The sequence below is a fragment of the Anomaloglossus baeobatrachus genome, chromosome 6, assembly GCF_048569485.1.
Source record: "Anomaloglossus baeobatrachus isolate aAnoBae1 chromosome 6, aAnoBae1.hap1, whole genome shotgun sequence".
NCBI lineage: Eukaryota > Metazoa > Chordata > Amphibia > Anura > Aromobatidae > Anomaloglossus > Anomaloglossus baeobatrachus.
In genome coordinates this window covers 8885179-8908462 of record NC_134358.1, presented here as the reverse complement: position 1 = coordinate 8908462, position 23284 = coordinate 8885179, and the positions used below count along the sequence as shown (strand labels likewise).

Genomic DNA, 23284 nt, shown 5'->3' with positions numbered 1-23284 from the left:
TGCCTTATACAAAACGCAGAGGTTCACCTAATCAAGAACTCTAGGCACATTACAAATAAATGAACAGGAATATATTCCCAGCAGAGCCAGTGTAAGTGCCTATACAAAAGATAAATTCACAGTCAGTGACAGAATAACACTTTAGTAAATGACAATAGGCATGTTACTCACACACATCATCCGTGTGAACAGGGATGTGTTCCCAGCAAGGTCAGTGTAAATGCCATTGCAATAAACAGGTTCACAGTGAGTGATAGAGTAACACTTAAGTATATGAACATAGGCACACTGCCCAGGCCATCTAGTCCAATGGACAGGGATATATTCCCAGCAGGGCCAGTGTACGTGCCTATATCATAAACAGGTTCACAGTAAATGACAGAGTAACACTTTAGTGCATGACAATAGGCACATACCGCAAACACATGGTCCAGCGAACAGGGAAGTATTCCCAGCAAAACCAATGTAAGTGCCTTTCCAAGTTCACAGTAATGACAGGATAACACTTAGTACATAATCATAGGCACATTACCCAAACACATAGCCCGGTGGATATTCCACCAATTATAGCACTCACATGCAGTCACACAAGGGGAAAAAAGTCCCAATACGTATTTCGTGGTGACTTCCTCAGGGGACCATGGACAAAAGGAGGGAAATGGTTGCATTTATACACTAGTGTATATTAGATCATTTGCAGCACCTGTCGCGGCTACAGAGCACTAAGGCACACTGAGCAGGCGTGGGCGGCTACTCCAGCGTCACCTGGGCCAGGGAAAACCCCTTTGATGACGTCAATATTACCCAGGGGAAGCTTCAAGGAGAGCCACACACACTGCACATGTGCAGAGCCGCAAACAGGAAGTGAAGCTGCAAATGCCATGTCTACTCCTGGCAAAAGAAAGGGCAAATCGCATTGGGAATCATACAAAGTGCATAGCACTATAGAGGGATAAGAATACATATAATTACATCATAATTACATCCAGTACTGTATACATAGAGCGTAAGGACATTATTCATGCATATAACAACATATTAGACAGTAAGACGCAGTCCAGTGAACAATCTCATATAGACGATCAGGATATACTGTATTCCTTCCCAGCTCATTCTCCAATGCAGGCAGACCACCAGGTTAGTGACACAGAGAAATATTGCACCAAGAGCACAAACGTAGACAACTGTAGAAAAAAAGAGGACACACAAAGAATCCAGTTAAAAAATATATATAAAAACCATTATGTACAAAGCAGATTCAATCACAGGGGATCCGCAACCAAACAAATATTGCCCGTAATGGGGTATATGTCAACCGCAGACGAGACCTACTGGATTATAAATAGGAACTAAAGGTCTGCCTCTCATTCAAACCTCGAGGGGCCACTGTGTCGAGGAGAAATATCCAACGACATTCAACCCGTGCCAACACCTTATGAATATTACCACCCCTCAATCCAAGGTGTACACGGTCAATCCCCCTCACCTTAAAGCTTGAGGGGTCAGACCCGTGATGCACCCTAAAATGGCGGGGGATGGTCTTCAGGAAATCAACATCCTCAGGTTTCGCTTTTTTAGCCGCGATGATGTCCCTAGTATGCTCCCTCGTCCGGACCCGCAATTCACGACTAGCGAGTCCGACATATATTAAGTCGCAAGCGCACGTAGCGTAATAAATTACGCCCGTGCTACTGCAAGAAATATATTGCCGGATCTCGAATGTTTTGGAGCCGTCCGAGGAGGCAAAGGATGTTGCCCTGATGATGTTACCGTGACGGCACGCAATGCATGAGCCACATGGAAATTGATCCACAGATAGAACGTCCCATCATAAATGGTGGTTTCTTTTGTGCCACAGTAGTGTGGCTGTGGACCAACATATCACGTAGGCTCCGGCCCCCGACGTGCCGTCATGAGGGGTCGGGTCTGGAAGCATATCTTTCAGCACAGGTTCCGTTTGTAAGACAGACCAGTGCTTAGTTAATATGCCACGAATATGATCCCATTGGCGGTTGAATGAGGAATATAAAACGCACCTTCGGTTCAGCAGGCTTCGTCTTATCAGGATTGAAACGTAAAAGAAGTCGGTCTCTCGGAGCTGCTTTAGCCCGACTATAGGCCTTTTTAATGGATCTGGAGCTGTACCCTCTCTCCCTGAATCTATCACGCATCTCACTGGCCCTACCCTCAAATGTATCCGTTCTGAGCAAATCCGTTTCAAGCGGATAAATTGCCCAGTAGGGATAGCATTGATGGTCGAATGCGGATGGCCAGAAGATGCGTGTAACAAAGCATTCACAGAGGAGGGTTTCCGATAGATGTCAGTGGTCAGAAGACCCTGATCACTAATGGAAATGCAATGTCCAAAAATCGACCCTAGTCGGATCAGCCTGATAGGTGAGGGTAAATGTTATAAGAATTGGAGTTCAAGTGGCGCACAAAGCCCTCAAGCTCCGGGGCGGTCCCCCCCCCAGATGACAAAGATGTCATCGATGAAGCGGAGAGCCAGCACTGCACATGGGAGCTGGCCAGCACGCCGTCGCCGAAAACCTCCCTCTCCCAGTATCCCAGGAAGAGGTTTGCGTACGACGGCGCGCAAGCCGCCCCCCATCGCAGTGCCGCGCCGCTGGAGATAGAACCGCTCACCGAAGGTGAAGGCGTTGTGCGTCAGTACGAACTCCAATAATTCCAGAATCAGGTGTGTGTAATGGTGGTGCCCAGTTGCTCATACCAGGAAAATACTCAACTGCCTGCAGGCCGTGCTCGTGACAGATATTCGTGTATAAGGTCTCGACATCCAGGGTCGCCAGCCAACATCCCACGCTCAACCGTCAAAGCCATCAATCCTCCTAAGGACGTCCGAAGGTGTCTCTGACATGGGAGGGGCCAGCGTCTCAACCAAAGGGCGTTCTGGGGCCCCGGGTGTCTCCAGGTGTTCTGGGGCCCCGGTGTCTCCAGGTGTTCTGGGGGGCCCCCGGTGTCTCCAGGGTGTTCTGGGGCCCCGGTGTCTCCAGGTGTTCTGGGGCCTCCGGTGTCTCCAGGTGTTCTGGGGCCCCGGTGTCTCCAGGTGTTCTGGGGGCCCCGGGTGTCCTCCAGGTGTTCTGGGGCCCCGGTGTCTCCAGGTGTTCTGGGGCCCCGGGATGTCTCCAGGTGTTCTGGGGCCCCGGTGTCTCTCAGGTGTTCTGGGGCCCCCGGTGTCTCCAGGTGTTCTGGGGCCCCGGTGTCTCTAGGTGTTCTGGGGCCCCGGTGTCTCCAGGTGTTCTGGGGCCCCGGTGTCTCCAGGTGTTCTGGGGCCCCGGTGTCTCCAGGTGTTCTGGGGCCCCGGTGTCTCCAGGCGTTCTGGGGCCCCGGTGTCTCCAGGCGTTCTGTGGAGCCGGATGTCTCCATTAGTGGCAGATTATCCGGACATACAGGATAGCAGATATCGTCTCGTGTGACGTTTCGGTCTGTTTGGATCTTTCTCAGGTTTCGGCCGTTATCTTACACCGGAGTCGCCGGTTTGTGCAATTACATTTTTTAGTCGTTTTCCACAATGTATTGGTCGATGTTCCTTGCGGGGGCAGTGGAGGGAATCGGGGCCTTTATCAGGTTGTTCTCCGCTGCCCCCAATGCAGATAACGCTGCCGGATTATCAGGATATGGAACGGTTAATATATTTAATGGTTGAAGATCAATGTCAACTGTGAATCTTTTTATCCAAAAACTAAGTAATGAGGGATCATTGAACGTTCTGAGGCCATCGTCAGATCTTCAGGGCGGGTGTGACTATATGAGGCTGGAGATAGCCCTGGATCAGGAGGTGATGAGACGCGTGTGATACATAGACAGGTCTCCAGCCACTAAGGTTCTGTCACTATATGTCTCCCACAGATGGAGAAGAAGAAACCCACCAGAGAGATGTCCCCGTCCTCTCTATCCCCAGGACCGTCCAGAGGAGAAGCACAGCGTCCCGGAGAATCACCAGGACCGTCCAGAGGAGAAGCACAGCGTCCCGGAGAATCACCAGGTAGATGGTGCTGAGCTCTACATAATGTCTGTACGGGGGGTTCTGGGTCCTGGGGTCATACAGGTCGTCATTAGTGATAGGGTGGACCCGGGATCAGCGGGTCCAACCTGGTTTAAAAAAAAAAAAATCCTGGTTCCGACCTGGAATTGATCTTGGATATTTGCTCTGACACCGGCCCCTATATAAGTCTATGGGGACCAAAGCCAGAGTCCGGCGCTTAAAATGGTTGTGGAAGGGATAGGGGGATTAGAGCAAGAGCGTTATACTTAGAGCCTCCGTCGCAGATTTTACTGCTACTTCCGGGGCCCGCTCCTTAACCTCATGCATATGCACTGTTACCCCTGCCAACCCCGCAGTCCCGTCATCTCTGGTTGGTGTTGCATTTAGACGCGCCCCCAGCCTGTGTGACAGCGTGTCTGCACTGCAATCAATCGCACATGTTGTCTGCATCCCTATTGTGGTATAAAAATAAAAAGAAAGTGGCGTAGGGTCCCCCCATAATATACCGAGCACAGGTAAAGCCCACGCTACAGGCGTGCAGCGCCCAGCGTGCGCTTATCTTAGCTGTGTATTCAAATTAGAGGTACCGCGTGCGGCTCTTTTTTTAATTATTATTATTTTTATTATTATTATTTAAATATATAATATAAAAAATCTCCTTCCAATTTTGATACCCAGCGCCATGATAAAGCCGACATTCTTGGGCTGGGAAAGCTCATGGTTATTGCATGGTAAGTGGCATGCTGTCTCCCGAGGTGCCCGCCTTTCTCCAAGGGGCACCGTCTTCTAAGGGACACCTATACTGCTCAATAATCTGCTAGTCACAGCCGCTCTCATCTGTACGAGCTGCGGCTGAGCTCACCGGTAGTGATTAATCCAATGTCTCATCACCTCATCCAGCTTCATCGCCGCCATCTGTTTTCATCGTAACAGAGGCTGCAAGGTATTGAACGCACTAAAGAAATCAGAGAACATGGTGAGCACAGCGGCTGCATCATCGTCCAAAGCAGAATGTACTGCATGTAACAGAGACATGATGTCATCATCCACCCCCAGTCTATGCTGGCAACAGCACTATAGGGAGTCAGCAAAAGCCTTCACCCCCAGACACAAAGTGAGCGCTACTCTTTCCAGGGACGTCATAGCATGGGGTACAGGACGGTAGTGGTTTATGGATGCAGGGTAAGTAGTAGCACAAAGCTCCAGGGTGATTAGTTGCAGCTCACCAGCGCACCGTCCTCTTCTGTCCTCCAGGCCTCCAGCACAGCGCCCATAGAGGCACGATATCCTGCTAAGTGGGCCTACTAGCCAGGGAATTAACGCATCTGCCCTCATTAGCATCTCATAAATGATCTCAGAAATAGTTTTTGTAAAGCTCAGGTTTATATATGCTACTACATGCTGGGACTGTTTAGGTCGGGATTATAGATATGTGCACAGAACTGCTCATGGTTCATCACTTTAATTCTGAAGCCTCCCGAGCATCTTTTATTCTGTTCTTGTTGTATCATTTTAATTCTCTTTTTGTCACTCAATTTAATGGCCTTTTTTCCTGTTAACACTAGAAGTCACAGAAATTTCGAGCTCCCCCCCCCCCCATTCCAAAGGTAGAAATATTAAATGACCCCTCTCTGGGACTTCTAGTGTTAGGGAATGTTTTCATGATTTTGTTATCCAGGGCTTATTTGCAAAACACATAACCTCGTTAACAGGCAGGAGCAGATCAGTGCAGAAGTCCCTGTAATCAGTAATTCCACCAACTACTTCATTCCCATTTTTCCGAGTAACATAAAAAGAGAGAGCTGGGGTCCTGTGTGACCCCCGTTATCCCAGGGACTGCAGGTGAGAATGAGGTGTGCTGCAGATATAACTCCTCCTAAGCAGGAATGATCTCCACCAACAAGATATGGAACCACCGAACTCCAATCCCAACGGAATCCTGATAGTTGTCTACCGGCCCGATGATGGGCAAAGCTGGGGTAGCGATACAGAGGAGGCAGTGTCCATGGAGTTCAGACCGTGCTGCCGCACCAGCTGTCAGCTCCCGGGGATCCGGGCACTGGCCTCAGAGGATTCAGAAGATGAAACAGATGGTTGTTTGGGCGCTGCAGGTGCAACTGACGAAGAGGACGGTACGTCCCGGAAACGCATTGTGCAATAAAGATCGGATCCGCCTGGTGTGCAGGTAGCCTGCAGCACCCAAACATACGTCTCTTATCTTTTGAATCCGCTTTCTCTGCCGGTGTCCCACACAACAAGTCCCAGTCTGTAAAATGAAACCATTCTTGTAACGCTTCTGCTGCCGGAGACCAATTTCTGATTTACCGTATTTTTCGGAGTATAAGATGCACTTTTTTACCTCCTAATTTGGGAGGAAAGTGTGGGGTGTGTCTTATAGTCTGAATGTCAAAGCAGGGTACCTGCGGGGTAGGGAGCTGTGGGGAGTCAGCGCTATGCAGTGGGATCACAGGAGGCAGGGAGGGTTGCTGCTGCAGGATGCCGGCGGCTGGAGAAACCACGTGTACCCGCTGTTCAAAGTAAAGGAATATTCATTAGCTGCTCCCCGCCCACCTCTCTCTTCAGTCAGTGCCTAGAAGCGGGTGTGAGGAGCAGCAAATCAATACTTGTTTAATGTAAACAGCGGACACACGTGGGAGCTCCAGTCCCAGCTTCCTGCAGCGGCTGGGGAGACTGTGTGTCCGCTGTTTAGGAGGGCAGGAGCAGAGTGCCGCTGGCAGTCATGTCTGGCCCGGAGGAAGTGCAGATCAGTGCAGTGTCCGGGCCAGAGCACGGCATACCCATCACAGCACAGCCGCAGTCTCTGTGCTGAGGGCTCACATTGCTTTCACTTTTGCTCCTGCCTCTGCACTAGAAACAAAGTCTCCCATATCTCGAGGACCTGCAGTGATGTAATGAAGAGGCGGGGCCAGAACAGCACAGTGCCCTGCCTCCTCATTACATCACTGCAGGTCCTCGAGATATGGGAGACTTTGTAATGCCAGGACCAAACTGAAGCATGGTGAGCATGACATCTGTAAAAGTAAGGCAATAAATAATATGGTATATAAAGGCATTACTGTACACCTGGATGGGGTTGGCTCATATATATATATATATATATATATTCACACACACACACCAGCTTGGAGAATCACACATATAATGATGGGGAACATTCATATTCCGCGATGGGGGCCATATATACCTGTAAGGTACCCAGAATGGGGGATATGAGTACAGAATTTGGGGATATTATTACCTCCATAACACGATCAGCAGTAAAATAACAGTGTGTTATGACCACATTTTTTTTTTACTTTCATTTTTTTCTATTTTTTTTCCTCCTCTAAAACAAGGGTGCGTCTTATAGTCCGGTGCGTCTTATAGTCCGAAAAATACGGTATTTATTTTTTTAATTGTAGCCAGTTGTTTATTAACGATTGATTGGTAAGCTGGGGACAATAGTAGCAGGTTTGTGGTCAGATTTCCCTGGGCGGGGGGCAGCACAGGTAATGCATTAGCATAGAGCAGATCCAATGTACCGCTGTCACGTGTAGTACATCTGACATTGATAGAACTTTGTTAGCACAGTAGAGATCATGGCTCAATTAAAATCCCCAGAGATTACAGTAGGACAGTTTGGGTGATTTGTTTGGAGCCATAGCCCCTGATAACAAGTCCCCGGCTGCCTCATGTTCACTGATGGTGGGATATACATCACTATTGCAATTACAAGAGAGTTCACTATGTGTATAGTAAGGCCTGAGGCCAACAGCTAACGGTTCAATATTCGGACAATGACGTTCCTTTACAGTCACGTACCCCTGATTACACCATCTGTTTATGTAACGTATCACTCCTCACCCTTTTTCTTGATGCTCTTCATCATGTCTGTCAGCCCAGACCATGTGAATCCCTGGTACCGAGACCCTTGAATCATGAACCTCCGTAGGTAACCAAGGTTCAGTAAAACACATCAAACTGCATTCTTTGTTCTCCCTCTGGGTCCGAATTAGTGGCAGCATTTCATCCGACTTATTTCCCACAGAGTGAACACTTCCCATGATAATGGAGGGGACCGTAGGTTTAATCCGTCTTCTCCTGGACCTTTTCGTTGCTGCCCACTCTGCCACCCTTGAAACGTCCCCGTACATCACATGGTCGATTCACGTCAGGAGAAGACATTAGCCTGCACAGCTCTATAAGTTAGAAAACCAAATTGTGTGTTACCCCTCAGATTCCTCCCCCCCTTTACTCTGACTTCTATGTGCCTCATTGGCTTTCCCTCAGCAAAAGATAAGAATTAAACTCCCACCTCCTCTTTCAGTGGGTTCCTTGCCTTCAGACAGAGGAGGCTTGAGTGTTTGGCCTGTTGCACCATGGTTGGTGTTCGGTCTACTGTCACCTGGCTTGGCTTGATGTGGTCTTTGGCCTGGTGTGGCCTTCGGTGATTTGCGTTAAGTCTGCCGACACCCTCCCTCCCCTGTTGCAGCTCACACTTGCCAATGCTCGGAAGCTAAGGGCCATGTGACTTTGCTTGGTTGGCCAGCTGGCTCGTAGCCTGGTTGAGTCTTTCTTTCTTAATGTGGATTCGCATTACTACCTCACATCGTGATTTCTTTTTCGCTCCTAATTGGGAGACCCAGACAGTGGGTGTATAGCTACTGCCTCTGGAGGCCGCACAAAGAACTACACTTAAAAGTGTAAGGCCCCTCCCCTTCTGGCTATACACCCTCCCGTAGGAGTACAGATTCCTCAGTTTTAGCTTTGTGCGCAAGGAGGTCAGACACGCACGCATAGCTCCATTGTTTTTAGTCAGCAGCAGCTGCTGACTATGTCGGATGGAAGAAAAGAGGGCCCATACAGGGCTCCCAGCATGCTCCCTTCTCACCCCACTGTATGTCGGAGGTGTTTGTAAGGTTGAGGTACCCATTGCGGGTACGGCGGCAGGAGCCCACATGCTGATTCCTTCCCCATCCCTTTTTACAGGGCTCTGGGTGAAGTGGGATTTACTGGTCTCCAGGCACTGAGACCGTGCTCCATCTACAGCCCCTGGAGAAGATGCTGGATGGAGCGGAGTACATCAGGGACATGGCCCTGCTTCCTCAAGGTACTCTGTGTCCCCGTGCATTTGGCGCTCACACCGCAGCATGCTGGGTGTTGTAGTGCGCCGGGGGACATCAGCGCTACGGCGCTTGTGCCATGGCCTCATTCAGCTTCGCTGAAGCAGGCACACTTCTAGGAATCGGTCGCGCCGGCCGCTGGGACTGCGGCGCGGCTGGCACTTGTGGTGCGCCGGGGACTTCAGCGCGGCCCGCGCTTTTACGGCGGCCGCGCTGATAACTCGAGTCCCCGGCTTTTGCGGCCTGCTTCCGTTCGTTCCCGCCCCCGGACCTGCCAGTCAGGAGAGGGGCGGGACGCTGGCCACGTCTAGGAATCGGTCACGCCGGCCGCTGGGACTGCGGCGCGGCTGGCACTTGTGGTGCGCCGGGGACTTCAGCGCGGCCCGCGCTTTTACGGCGGCCGCGCTGATAACTCGAGTCCCCGGCTTTTGCGGCCTGCTTCCATTCGTTCCCGCCCCCAGACCTGCCAGTCAGGAGAGGGGCGGGACGCTGGCCAGTGCATCAGCGCCGAGGGCTGGAGTCGTTTTTACATACTCCAGCCCTCACAATCGGCACAGAGGGGACACTGTTTCCCGCACTTTTGTTTGGGAACTCCCACGGACCGCCCCTCTCCACAGACGCCGGCAGCCATTCCTGCTGACACGCTGAGCTGCAGAGGGGAGCCGGGGAGACCCAGACAAGGAATTCTGCAACCTCTTACCCGCTATTCAGCGGGCGGTAAGCAGCCCTCAGGGCTCACCCCCTCTTGTGCCAGTAGTATTCTTAGTATTTTGTTTCTACAAATACTTTGTATTGCATAGCGCTGGTCGCCCTTTGGCTATAGACTCTCTCACATTGCAGAGAGCCAGCAGCATGTCGTCCGTAAAACGCAAGGGTGCCAAGGCACAGACATTATATGCTTCCTGCACCGCATGTGGGACTTTTCTACCGGCAGGCTCCACGGACCCCCATTGTGTGCAGTGCTCGGCCCCTGCGGCGCTTGCACAGTCGGGACCTCTGCTGGACGTGACCCAGGGTGTACCACCTGTGAATGCTGTCCAGGTGACAGGAACTGAGTTTGCAGCTTTTGCTGACAGAATGTCTCTCACTATGTCACAAATTCTTGACACATTGCGAGCTAGGCCTGTACTTCAGGCCACGGACACTGTGCAATCATTGCCCCCTGGTCCCCCTCAGCTCCAAGCTCCGGGACGGGCATATACACCTCAGGGTGAAGACTCTGACTCGGACGATGGCCCCGGGCAGCCTAAGCGGGCTCGCTATGACGGGCCTTCACATTCATCTCAATGGTCAGGATCCCAGCGAGATGAATCTATGGGTGATGAGGCGGACGTAACTGATCAGGATTCTGATCCTGGGACCGCTCTCAATCTAGATACACCAGATGGTGACGCCATAGTTAATGATCTTATATTTAACATCAACAAGATGTTAAATATTTCCCCACCAGCTCCTCTTGTGGAGGAGTCAGCTTCGCAGCACGAGAGAATCCATTTCAGATACCCTAAGCGTACTTTAAGCACTTTTCTGGACCACGCTGACTTTAGAGACGCAATCCAGAAACCCCACGCTTATCCTGAAAGGCGTTTTCCTAAACGGCTTAAAGATACACGCTATCCTTTTCCCCCTGAGGTGGTCAAGGGTTGGACCCAGTGTCCAAAAGTGGATCCTCCAATTTCCAGGCTTGCAGCTAGATCCTTGGTTGCAGTTGAAGATGGAGCGGCACTTAAAGATGCCACTGACAGGCAGATGGAGCTCTGGCTGAAATCCATCTATGAAGCGATTGGAGCGTCATTAGCGCCTTCTTTTGCAGCCGTATGGGCACTCCAAGCTATCTCAGCCGGGCTTGCGCGAGTTGACTCCGTCACACGTGCATTTGCCCCGCAGGTAGCACCATTGACCTCGCAAATGGCGGCATTCGCGTCGTACGCGATTAATGCTGTTCTTGACGCTACAAGCCGCACGGCAGTGGCGTCAGCCAGCATCTCACGGTAGGCCAACCGTGGACACTACCAGACCGTCCAGATTTGCTGTCTCAAGGGCCGTTTTTCCATCTGAATTCTGCGGCCCTGAACCTGACTGTGTGGCCATTGAGTCCTGGATCCTAGCGGCCTCAGGTTTATCTCATGAAGTTGTTGCCACAATGAGACAGGCTAGAAAACCATCCTCAGCTAAGATCTATCACAGAACGTGGAAGATATTCTTAGCGTGGTGCTTGGCTCAAGGGTTTTCTCCCTGGCCATTTGCATTGCCAATTTTTCTTTCCTTCCTGCAGTCTGGGTTGGAAAAAGGTTTGTCGCTTAGCTCTCTTAAGGGTCAAGTCTCCGCGCTATCCGTATTCTTTCAGAAGCGCTTGGCACGGCTTTCTAAAGTACGCACGTTTCTCCAAGGAGTTTGTCATATCGTTCCTCCTTACAGACGGCCATTGGAACCCTGGGATCTGAACAAGGTTCTCATTGCTCTCCAGAAGCCGCCTTTCGAGCCTTTGAAAGAGGTTCCCCTTTCTCGGCTTTCACAAAAGGTAGTTTTTCTTGTGGCGGTCACGTCTCTTCGAAGAGTGTCCGAGCTAGCGGCGTTATCTTGCAAATCTCCCTTCCTGGTGTTTCACCAAGACAAGGTAGTACTGCGTCCAATTCCAGAGTTTTCTCCCAAGGTGGTTTCTTCCTTTCATCTCAATCAGGATATCACTTTGCCATCTTTGTGTCCGCATCCAGTTCACCAATTTGAAAAGGGTTTACATCTGTTGGACCTGGTGAGAGCACTCAGGATTTACATTTCTCGCACGGCGGCTCTACGCCGTTCTGATGCGCTCTTTGTCCTAGTCGCTGGTCAGCATAAGGGATCGCAAGCTTCCAAATCCACCCTGGCGCGGTGGATCAAGGAACCAATTCTTCACACATACCGTTCTGCTGGGCTTCCGATTCCATCTGGACTGAAGGCCCATTCTACCAGAGCCGTGGGTGCGTCCTGGGCATTGCGGCATCAGGCTACGGCTCAGCAAGTGTGCCAAGCGGCTACCTGGTCGAGTCTGCACACGTTTACCAAACACTATCAAGTGCATACCTACGCTTCGGCAGATGCCAGCCTAGGTAGACAGGTCCTTCAGGCGGCGGTGGCCCACCTGTAGGAAGAGGCTGTCTGACAGCCCGTTCATGTGGTATCTTTTTACCCACCCAGGGACTGCTTTTGGACGTCCCACTGTCTGGGTCTCCCAATTAGGAGCGAAAAAGAAGAAGGGAATTTTGTTTACTTACCGTAAATTCCTTTTCTTCTAGCTCCAATTGGGAGACCCAGCACCCGCCCTATTTGTTCTTAGGGTTTCGTTTTTCGGGTGCACATGTTGTTCATGTTGTTTCTTAAGTTCTCCGATCGTGTTATCGGATTGAATTTGTTTTTGAAACTGTTATTGGCTTTCCTCCTTCTTGCTTTGGTACTAAAACTGAGGAATCTGTACTCCTACGGGAGGGTGTATAGCCAGAAGGGGAGGGGCCTTACACTTTTAAGTGTAGTTCTTTGTGCGGCCTCCAGAGGCAGTAGCTATACACCCACTGTCTGGGTCTCCCAATTGGAGCTAGAAGAAAAGGAATTTACGGTAAGTAAACAAAATTCCCTTCTTTTGGCTTGTTGCTTTCTGCCTCAAGATTTCTTACCATTTTGCTTTACCATTTTGCTTGTGGCAGAATAACGCTGAGTTTAGTGAAGGATGAATTCCAAATAATACCGGTGGGTTTTTGCAGTTCTACCAAACATTGAGGGTGAGGCCAGTCCGTTCTAGCCTCTGAAGTGCTGTCCTGTGGAAAGTCTCGTGAGTCCAGAAAATTCCCAGCCTTTCCCTCCTATATGAATGCACATATTGCACTAAATCAAAAACTAGATACCTCAAGGAACTTGCCTAGATGTTTGGTGAGCACCTTGAGACCCCAAGGAATACACTGAATTTTATAATGTTGAGCCGTGAAAATGAATAAATACATTTGTTTTCCACGATAATGTTACTTTAATCCCACACCTTTTAATTTTCACAGGGGTAATGGGAGATAATGAACCATACAATATATTGTACAATTTCTTCCAAGTACGCCAGTATATGTGGTGGAAAACTACATTGGAGTGCAGATTTAGTTAGGACGGTTGGCAGGTGCCGTGTCACATTGGCAGCGCCCCTGATGTGCCAGAACAGCAGAAACCCCCACAAGTGACCCCATTTTACAAACTGCAACCCTCAATTAATTCATCCTGGGGTTCAGTCAGCAAGTAAAAAAGGCCCCATAATAAGTTACACAATTTATCCTGAATGTGACAATACCCCACATGTGACTACAGTATAGTGCAACCTTGGATTATGAGCATAATTTCTTCTGGGATATGCTTGTAATCCAAATCACTTGTATTTTCGTAGAATAATGCGGACTCGATTTGCAGAGTCCTTAAGTGCCAGAACAGCAGAAACCCCCTCAAGTGACCACATTTTGGGAATTCCTCTACGGATGTTGTCACGATTTAGTCTGGAAAACACCAATGTTGTCAAACGCAGTGAATGGTGCAGAATTAAGTTGCAACCCTTGTTGTGCCCAGTACATTGTAGTGCCTCTATATTGTGAACAAACAGGAGAGCAAACGTGGTTATTTTGCAAAAGACACATATCAAAGTTTATTAACTCCTCTATTGTTAGATGCAGCACAAATTTCTGCAGTTAAATGCAAAAAGACAGAGGGCACTTAAGGCACAAAGCAAAATTTAGTCAGAAAGATCACATGGCAAGTACAATGGAAGACAAAATACAAAACATTGCATACCGGTTACAAAATTTATTGCCAGGTGAAACCAGAAAGCAGTAGCTGGTGTCCACACTAAGAGTAAATTGAACAGCACGCTAGACATATGAATACGTCCGGACAATGGTACCTACCAGCGGCTGTATAGAGTACAGGAGGATCACGAGCGATTGCTTTAAAGTGCCAGAGTGCAGGAATCAAAGACCAAAAGAGTCCCCCCTAACGCAGGTAACGCGCGTTTCACGTATTTGTGGTATTAACGCTTCGTCAGACCAAGGAGGGGTGGTAACTCATTGATTTCTAGGACCTTTAAAAAGAACATGTGATAGATCATGTGGGAGAAAAGTACCCAATTGGTGAGGATCTTTCGGCGCATGCGTAGTCCCCGCTAATCGCCCCAGCAAATGCGAGCGGCGTCAGGCCGAGGAGTGCAGGGGAGGGGGATAAAATCACGCCCCCTCACCGGCACCCATCCGCCCCTTAGACACCGCCAGGCATGTCAGGGAGAGAGCGAAGGCCGCGCATGCGCACACAGCACCCACTGGGACATAGAGCAATATATGTAGGCTCCCAATCGGCAGCAGCACATGGACATTAGAGAAAAGAGGGGCACATCAAGAACAAACAATAATACATAAATAACAATGGTAATCCCTCGTCCTAAGTCCAAGGCATATTCCGGATATGTCATAAACGGAGTCCTCTTGTAAATGCAGTCCCAGTGAACGATGTGCTCAGGCAGTCAAAAGATGGAAAAAAGGTCCCAAAGAAGCTGTGTGCTGTGTGCGCATGCGCGGCCTTCGCTCTCTCCCTGACATGCCTGGCGGTGTCTAAGGGGCAATAAATTTTGTAACCGGTATGCAATGTTTTGTATTTTGTCTTCCATTGTACTTGCCATGTGATCTTTCTGACTACATTTTGCTTTGTGCCTTAAGTGCCCTCTGTCTTTTTGCATTTAACTGCAGAAATTTGTGCTGCATCTAACAATAGATGAATTAATAAACTTTGATATGTGTCTTTTGCAAAATAACCACGTTTGCTCTCCTGTTTGTTCATCATTTCCTTAGTGGTTTGCATGCTCTTTATAGATAGAGGCCCATACAGGACACTCTATATTTTGTATCTAGACTATTTAGTCATGTTACATTTCCTATTGAATTTGTATACGTTTTCCTCATGGATATTTTTGTCTGTTTAATTGCCTCTATATTGTGCCCAGCTCGTGCTTCTGGAAACTTGCACCCCCGTACATTTAAGTGTGCTTTCTTCATAACAACAATGACAAACGTCGATGCTAACTGTGGTTTAGGCACATTGTGGGGTTCAGAAGGGATTGGGGAATTTGAATTTGGGAGCGCAGATTTTGCTGGATTTTTTTATTTATTTTTCTTTGTCGCTCCATTGGGAGACCCAGACAATTGGGTGTATAGCTTCTGCCTCCGGAGGCCACAGAAAGCACCACACTTTTAAAAAAGTGTAACCCCTCCCCTCTGCCTATACACCCTCCCGTGGATCACGGGCTCCCCAGTTTTATGCTTTGTATGGAAGGAGGCACACATCCACTCATAGATAAAAAAAAAAAAAAAAAAGATTATCATACATAGTATGACAGAAGAAAAGAGGTCCCCTATGGGGTCCCCCGCATGCTCCCTTCTCACCCCACTATGTCGGCGGTGTTGTTAAGGTTGAGGTACCCATTGCGGGTACAAAGGCTGGAGCCACATGCCGTCTCCTTCACCATCCCTTATGCGGCTCTGGGAGAAGTGGGAGCTTCATCGGTCATTCACCTGCTGAGACCGTGCTCCATCCGCAGCCCCTGGTAGAACCTGCTGGACCGGAGCGTTTTCATCCCCAGGGACCGGGCCCTGCACCTTCAAGGTACTCTGTGTCCCCATGGGGGGACGGTACGGGGAGAGAGGTCGCCTCTCTCCCCAGTAGCGCCGTCCGTTCTTTTTTTCATCGGACTTCCGCGCCGGCCGTGCCTGCTTGTCGGGCACGGCCTTAAATTTAGTCCCCGGCTTCATCGCGGCCTAGTCGCGAAAAATCCCGCCCCCGGGCCTGCTTGTCAGGGGGAAGGGCGGTATTACCGACAGAGGGCTGGAGCATCTTGGCATGCCTCCCCTCCCCTCTCATGGACCACTATGGGGCCTCCAGATTCCCGCCTTTTCCCGGCGCCGCCCATGGCTCCACTCCCCCCTTGAGAGCTCCGGCGGCCATGTTTGGCATTCTGCCGGTGTATGCTGCTGCTGCACATCTCTACAGCTCTGGGGGACCCACGACAGGGAATCTGGAGGACACCAGCGGTTGGTAAGCCACACCGGTCACCCGGTGCTGGTTCCCCTAGGGTGCCGTGATATATGTATATCTACATATATTATATATATTCGGAACGGCTGTTTAACCCTTTCCCATATACCCTCAGTGGTCGCTCTCCTAAGGGACACTTATTGCTTGCAGCATGTCGTCCACAAGGAGCAAACCCCTTAAGACACAGGTTTTTTTCGTAGCCTGTACCTCTTGTGGGGCTATGTTTCCTGCGGGATCCACCTACCCTCACTGTGATCAATGCTCGACTCCTGCCACGCTTGCTCAGCTGGAGCCCGGGGCACTTGTGGGCCCCTCGGCTCATGTAGATCCCCCTGCTCCTCCTGAGCAGGCTGCAGGGACAGAGTCACTGTCATTGGCCTCTTTCGCTGAGAAACTCTGTCACTTTCTCAATCCATTGCACAGTCTATGCACAAATGGTCATCTAAGCTCCTTGAGGCTTTACAGTCCAGACCGGGCTCTTCACAGGCCCCGGCCCCTGTTAGTTTGTCTCCTCCAGGGCCTTCTCGGTCCGCGCCGCAGCGCGCTCCCAGGATAGCCCCTAGGTCCCAGGCGGAGGACTCCTGCCCGGATCGCAGTCCCAGACCGGCTAAGCGGCCTCGCTGGGACTCTTCCCCGGCCTCCTCACGCTGCTCTGGATCTCAGCTGGAGGACTCTCAGGATGATGAGGCGGACGTGGGAGCTCAGGGCTCTGACCCTGACTTCGCCCTCAACCTTGATACCCCTGAGGGGGACTCCTTAGTAAATGATCTTATTTCGTCCATCAACCAGGTGTTGGATCTCTCTCCCCCGCCTCCACCTGTAGAGGAGTCGGCTTCTCAGCAGGAGAAACACCAATTTCGATTCCCCAAACGTACGCGCAATACGTTCTTTGATCACTCTAACTTGAGGGACGCTTTCCAGAACCCAGAGCGGTCCCGGACAAGCGTTTTGCTAAAAGGCACTCTGACACGCGTTATCCCTTTTCACCTGAGGTCATTAAGGGCTGGGCGCACTCACCCAAGGTGGATCCGCCAGTCTCTAGATTGGCTGCTAGGTCCGTTGTGTCTGTTGCCGATGGCTCATCCCTGAAGGATGCCACTGACAGACAGATAGAGCTCTTGGTGAAGTCTATTTATGAGGCCACGGGCGCGTCTTTTGCCCCGGCCTTTGCGGCTGTGTGGGCTCTCCAAGCAATCTCGGCATGTCTGACTGAGATTAATGCTGTCACACAGAATTCTGCTCCGCATGTGTCTTCCTTGACCTCTCAGGCATCAGCTTTTTCGTCCTACGACATGAACGCCGTCCTGGACTCTGCTAGCCGTACGGCTGTAGCATCCGCTAACTCCGTGGCTGTCCGCAGGGCCATGTGGCTGCGCGAATGGAAAGCAGACTCTGCTTCCAAAAGGTTCTTAACTGGTTTGCCTTTTTCGGACGAACGTTTGTTTGGCGAACGGTTGGATGAGATTATTAAGGAATCCTCGGGAAAGGACTCCTCCTTACCCCAGTCCAAACCTAAGAGACCTCAGCAGAGAAAAATCCAATCGAGGTTTCGGTCCTTTCGTCCCTCCGCCAAGCCCCAATCCTCTTCGTCCAACCGGCCGGAGAAAGGCCAGAGGAACTCCTATGGGTGGTGGTCCAAGCCACGCCCCCAAAAGGCCGCAGGAGGCACTGCCTCCAAGAAGGCCTCCTCATGACTCTCGGCCTCATCTAGCCACATCCTCGGTCGGTGGCAGGCTCTCCCACTTTGGCGACGCCTGGTGGCCACACGTTCAAGACCGATGGGTGAGAGACATTCTGTCTCATGGTTACAGGATAGAGTTCAGCTCTCGACCTACGGCTCATTTTTTCTGAACCTCCCCACCCCCCGCACAGGCAGACGCACTGTCTCAGGCGGTGGTCGCTCTAAAGATGGAAGGAGTTGTGATTCCCGTTCCCCTGCAGGAACGTGGTCGCGGATTTTACTCCAACTTGTTCGTGGTGCTAAAAAAAGGACGGGTCTTTCCGTCCCGTTCTGGACCTCAAGCTGCTCAACAGACATGTGAGAACCAGACTGTTTCGGATGGAATCTCTCCGCTCGGTCATCGCCTTGATGTCACAAGGGGACTTCCTAGCATCGATCGACATCAAGGATGCTTATCTCCATGTGCCGATCGCACCCGAGCATCAACGTTTCCTGCGTTTCGCCATCGGGGACGAACACCTCCAGTTCGTCGCATTGCCCTTCGGCCTGGCGATAGCCCCCACGGGTCTTCACCAAAGTCATGGCATCCGTCGTGGCGGTCCTGCACTCTCAGGGCCACTCGGTAATCCCATACTTGGACGATCTCCTAGTCAGGGCCCCTTCTCGGGTGGCGTGTCAACGAAGTCTTACCGTCACTCTGGCGACTCTCCAGCAGTTCGGGTGGATCATCAATTTCCCGAAATCCAAGTTGACGCCGACCCAATCACTGACTTACCTCGGGATGGAGTTTCATACCCTTCCAGCGTTAGTCAAGCTACCGCGGGACAAACAGCTTTCTCTGCAGGCGGGGGTGCAGTCACTTCTTCGGAGTCAGTCACACCCCTTAAGGCGCCTCATGCACTTCCTGGGGAAGATGGTTGCAGCTATGGAGGCAGTGCCGTTCGCGCAATTCCATCTACGGCCACTCCAATGGGACATTCTTCGCAAATGGGACAAGAGTTCGGCTTCCCTCGACAAGAACATCTCTCTTTCACTTGCAACCAAAACATCACTTCAGTGGTGGCTCCTACCCACATCTCTGTCTCGGGGAAAATCCTTCCTCCCCCCCAACCTGGGCCGTGGTCACCACGGACGCGAGCCTGTCAGGTTGGGGAGCGGTTTTTCTCTACCACAGGGCTCAAGGAACCTGGACTCCAATAGAATCGTCCCTTCAGATCAATATTCTGGAGATAAGGGCAGTATATCTAGCCCTATTGGCTTTCCATCGGTGGCTGGAGGGCAGGCAGATCCGAATCCAGTCGGACAACGCCACTGCCGTTGCCTACATCAACCACCAAGGCGGCACTCGCAGTCGTCAAGCCTTCCAGGAAGTCGAGCGGATTCTGCAGTGGGTGGAAGTCACAGGCTCCACCATCTCCGCAGTTCACATCCCGGACGTGGAAAACTGGGAAGCAGATTTTCTCAGTCGTCAAGGCATGGACGCGGGGGAATGGTCTCTTCACCCAGACGTGTTTCGAGAGATCTGTCGCCGCTGGGGAACGCCGGACGTCGATCTCATGGCATCGAGACACAACAACAAGGTCCCGGCCTTCATGGCACGGTCTCAGGATCACAGAGCTCTGGCAGCGGACGCTCTGGTCCAGGATTGGTTGCAGTTTCGACTGCCATATGTGTTTCCCCCTCTGGCAATGCTGCCCAGAATACTACGCAAGATCCGGTCCGACTGCCGTCGCGCCATTCTCGTCGCTCCAGACTGGCCGAGGCGGTCGTGGTATCCGGATCTGTGGCATCTCACGGTGGGTCAACCGTGGGCGCTTCCAGACCGTCCAGACTTGCTGTCACAAGGGCCATTTTTCCATCTGAATTCTGTGGCCCTCAACCTGACTGTGTGGCCATTGAGTCCTGGCTCCTAGCGTCTTCAGGGTTATCTCAGGATGTCATTGCCACCATGAGACAAGCCAGAAGCCAACGTCCGCCAAAATCTATTACAGGTCTTGGCAACTTTTCTTATCCTGGTGCTCTGATAACGGTTTGTCTCCATGGCCGTTTGCTTTACCCACATTTCTTTCATTCCTACAATCTGGAATGGACAAGGGTTTGTCCCTCGGCTCTCTCAAGGGCCAAGTGTCGGCGCTCTCCGTGTTTTTTCAAAAGCGTCTAGCCAGGCTTCCGCAGGTCCGCACGTTCCTGCAGGGGGTTTGCCACATGGTCCCACCTTACAAACGTCCGTTGGATCCTTGGGATCTTAACAGGGTTCTGACGGCTCTTCAAAAGCCGCCTTTTGAGCCGCTGCGGGATGTCTCTCTCACGTCTTTCGCAGAAGGTGGCCTTCCTGGTGGCAGTCACATCACTTCGCAGAGTGTCTGAGCTTGCAGCGCTGTCATGCAAAGCCCCCTTCCTGGTTTTTCACCAGGATAAGGTGGTTATGCGTCCGGTCCCGGAATTTCTTCCTAAGGTGGTATCCCCCTTTCATCTAAATCAGGATATCTCCTTGCCTTCCTTTTGCCCTAATCCAATTCACCAGTGTGAAAAGGATTTGCACTCTTTGGATCTAGTGAGAGCACTCCGGTTCTACGTGTCTCGCATGGCGCCCCTGCGCCGTTCAGACGCGCTCTTTGTCCTTGTCGCTGGCCAGCGTAAGGGCTCTCAGGCCTCCAAGTCAACCTTGGCTCGGTGGATCAAGGAACCGATTCTCGAGGCCTACCGTTCTTCTGGGCTTCCACTTCCTTCAGGGCTGAAAGCCCATTCTACCAGAGCCGTAGGTGCGTCCTGGGCTTTGCGGCACCGGGCGACGGCTCAGCAGGTGTGTCAGGCAGCTACCTGGTCTAGTCTGCACACTTTCACGAAGCACTTTCAAGTGCATGCCTATGCTTCGGCAGACGCCAGTCTAGGTAGGCGAGTCCTCCAGGCGGCGGTTGCCCACCTGTAAGAGGGGGCCGTTTTCGGCTCCTTTTATTGAGGTATTCTTTTACCCACCCAGGGACTGCTCTTGGACATCCCAATTGTCTGGGTCTCCCAATGGAGCGACAAAGAAGAAGGGAATTTTGTTTACTTACCGTAAATTCCTTTTCTTCTAGCTCCTATTGGGAGACCCAGCACCCGCCCCTGTGCCCTTCGGGCTGGTTGTTCTTTTGTGTACACATGTTGTTGATGTTGATTTGTTCTTATGGTTCATGGTCTTCAGTTCTCCGAACATCCTTCGGATTGAATTTACCCTAGACCAATTTATAAGTTTCCTCCTTCCTGCTTTTGCACCAAAACTGAGGAGCCCGTGATCCACGGGAGGGTGTATAGGCAGAGGGGAGGGGTTACACTTTTTTAAAAGTGTAATACTTTGTGTTTTCTCCGGAGGCAGAAGCTATACACCCAATTGTCTGGGTCTCCCAATAGGAGCTAGAAGAAAAGGAATCTACGGTAAGTAAACAAAATTCCCTTTTTTTTTTTTTGAGGGGGGGGGAGCTATAGCGTTTTTTCAGAGCTTTTGTGCTACCAGTAATGTGGAAGCCCTCTATATTTCCGTTAAGAAATAAATGACCTGAGTGCGGACTTGTGTTTTTGTGGGTTGAGTTGAATGCTATTTGGTGACTATTTTGGTACAGAACATTTTGGATCAGTTTCACATTTATCCTGTGCTTTGTGCTGAGCGCTTACATCGGGGTTTCTATCTACATCTTTGAGATACGTGATTCAGGTGAAACCCATGACTGATCCATTCACTGAGGCAGCAGAGTTACCCCGGACTTCGTTTGGCCTCTGTTCTGTGGTGTCTGGTTTTTTTTTCCAAAGGTGAACGAAAGTGTTGATAACCGCACTTTGCTTTGCACCTAAAAAGATGCTTAACCCCATTACGACCGCGTTACGTTTTAAAACGGCACTAAAAAAGGGTACTTATTCCTTTCTGCCGTTTTAAAACGGCGGTCGGAAAAAAAGGGTCTAGCGCCCCCCAGAGTCAGAAAATTTCCGGGGTCTCAGCTGCCGGGGGTAGCTGAGACCCTGGAGATCATGATTCGGGCCGGTTTTTCCGGTCCCCGCTCACCTGATGACCGGTATACACCGTATACCGATCATCAAGTTATAGTAAATGACCGCGCCGGTAAAAAATGATTTATCTCCCATCTGGCATGATCAAACATGCCAGATGGGAGATAAATCTTTTTCCCGGTTCCCTCCGGTCCCCCGGTGTCCCCAAAGTGCCCCCCCCCGACCCCCAACCCCCTCCCGAAAATCCAAGATGGCCGCGCGCATCGGAGAGCACAGCAGCGCGCCGGCCGCATTTACAGTGTTCCTATGGTTTCTGTCGCATGTGCCATAACACATACGACAGAAACCTGCTCCCCAGGCCCTGCCGGGTCCCCCCCTACCCCCCCCCTGGTGTCCCCCGGTGTCCCCCGGTGTCATACATACCGGAGCGCTGATCCCCCGCGGCCCCCTCCTCCTTCTCTGCAGACTCCGGTCACATGTGCCGAGCAGCTGACAGCTTCCTGTGTTCAGGACGCTGGCTGCTGCTCGGCACTGTGCAGCTGTGACCCGGGGAGGGTGGGTGCAGATTCTTTGCACCCACTCTCCTCAAATGGAGGGTCTGCCCTCCTAGAAAATGGGGGATACGTTCCCTGAACGTGTCCCCCATATTCTAGAAGGTCCAGAGGCGACGTGGGACGTCCAAATGGATTATAGTGGATTTTTTTTTTCTTTTCAATAAATTGGTCAATCAGGGAATGTTTTGGGGAGTGTTTTTTCAAATAAATTTTTTTTTGTTGTCAATTTTTTTTCTTATTACTGTCAATTAGTTATGTCGGGTGTCTGATAGACGCCGTGACATAACTAATTGCTGGGCTTGATGCCAGGTGACATTACACACCTGGTATCAACCCCATTCATTACCCCGTTAGCCAACGCACCAGGGCGCGGGATGAGCTGGGGCGAAGCGCCAGAATTGGCGCATCTAATGGATGCGCCACTTCTGGGGCGGCTGCGGCCTGCTATTTTTAGGCTGGGAAGAGTCCAATAACCATGGCTCTTCCCATCCTGAAAATACCAGACCCCAGCTGTCAGCTTCACCTTGGCTGGTGATCTAATTTGGGGGGACCCCACGTTTGTTTTTTTTTTTAATTATTTATTTATAAATAATTAAAAAAAAAAAAACAGCTTGGGGAGCCCTCCAAATTGATCACCAGACAAGATGAAGCTGTCAGCTGTGGTTTGCAGGCTACAGCTGTCTGCTTTACCCTAGCTGGCTATCAAAAATAGGGGGGACCCCACGTCATTTATTTTAATTTTTTTTTTTTTTTTTGGGCTAAATACAAGGCTAGGCATCCTTTAGTGTCACATGAAAGGCACTAAAGGGCGCCAGCTTAGAATATGCAGGGGGGTGGGACGTTATATATGTTTGAC

General features: G+C 50.8%; 1 protein-coding gene and 1 long non-coding RNA gene across 2 annotated transcripts in view; both read left to right on the top strand.

Moving 5' to 3' along the window:
- LOC142316926 (uncharacterized) overlaps positions 1-23284 on the top strand; it is a 215223-nt gene that overhangs the window by 3192 nt on the left and 188747 nt on the right. The gene's annotated exons all lie outside the window — the stretch shown is intronic.
- GVQW3 (GVQW motif containing 3) overlaps positions 3886-23284 on the top strand; it is an 87675-nt gene continuing 68276 nt past the window's right edge. The window contains exon 1 of the mRNA XM_075316001.1: positions 3886-4006. The gene's annotated coding sequence lies outside the window, so the exon portion shown is untranslated. The remainder of the gene's footprint in view (positions 4007-23284) is intronic.